This window comes from Etheostoma cragini, chromosome 14 (genome assembly GCF_013103735.1).
Source record: "Etheostoma cragini isolate CJK2018 chromosome 14, CSU_Ecrag_1.0, whole genome shotgun sequence".
Lineage (NCBI taxonomy): Eukaryota > Metazoa > Chordata > Actinopteri > Perciformes > Percidae > Etheostoma > Etheostoma cragini.
In genome coordinates this window covers 6,904,170-6,905,192 of record NC_048420.1, presented here as the reverse complement: position 1 = coordinate 6,905,192, position 1,023 = coordinate 6,904,170, and the positions used below count along the sequence as shown (strand labels likewise).

The following is a 1,023-nucleotide window of genomic DNA, read 5'->3' as shown; positions in this document are numbered from 1 at the left end:
TATATATATATATATATATATATATATATATAAACACACATATATACATAGTTTATAGTATATACATAGTATACACTATGTACACATATTCATAGTACATATGTATATATACAGATAGTATATATACATATACACACATAGTATACATATAAACACAATATAGATATACACATAGTATATATATACTGTACATACATAGTATATTTACAGATACATAGTATATGTACAGTATATATACACAGATATATATATATATATATATATATATATATATATATACATACATACATACATACATACATACATACATATATACACAGTACATGTACATACACACATATTTACATATACACATGTATACAGACACATGTATGTATTTATATTAGAGCTGGGCAGCAATTACAATTTTTAATCGTGATTAATCGCATAATTTCCTTGATTAATCGCAATTAATCGCAAAATGAAATAATTAAATCAAAAGTAATGTATATAGTGCAATTCTTTTTTTAAATAAAGTAGCAGCATAAAATATTTAGTGTACATCTCAACCTAAACAATGTATCCATCATGTCCAGAGATGAATTCCATCTGGTTGGAACGTGTTGCTTAGCAACTCCTTCTTATGTACACGTTCTTCTGTTGTTGCTCTAACTCTACAGCCCTTGCTGGACTGGGTGTCCAGAGTGCCCCACAACTTTTATGCACTTTGCAAGGACACTGTCAAACGCACTGTTAAGCAGAGCCACTGAGGGACACTGTCCAACGCGCTGTAAAGCAGAGACACTGTGACAGAACGCTGGAGACCGTGCGCAAAGCAGGGACATGATCAGAAGGCTCGCAGCTGCGATCAGATTTTGTTTCTATTCGTACTATCTGGGCTAACTGCTGTGACTTTATTTGACACATTCAACTGCTGTGCAACTTCAATAAAGTGTCCCGCGCGCACATGTTGTAGCGTGGTCGCTTTTTCAGGCCTCTCCTTTTCATACAACTCGTGTATTTTCCTTGTGATGGTGCGTCTTG

General features: G+C 33.6%; 1 protein-coding gene across 15 annotated transcripts in view; it reads right to left on the bottom strand.

Annotated features, from left to right (window-relative positions):
* The window catches only part of adgrb2 (adhesion G protein-coupled receptor B2), a 215,220-nt gene that overhangs the window by 119,486 nt on the left and 94,711 nt on the right, over positions 1 to 1,023 (bottom strand). The window lies entirely within an intron of this gene.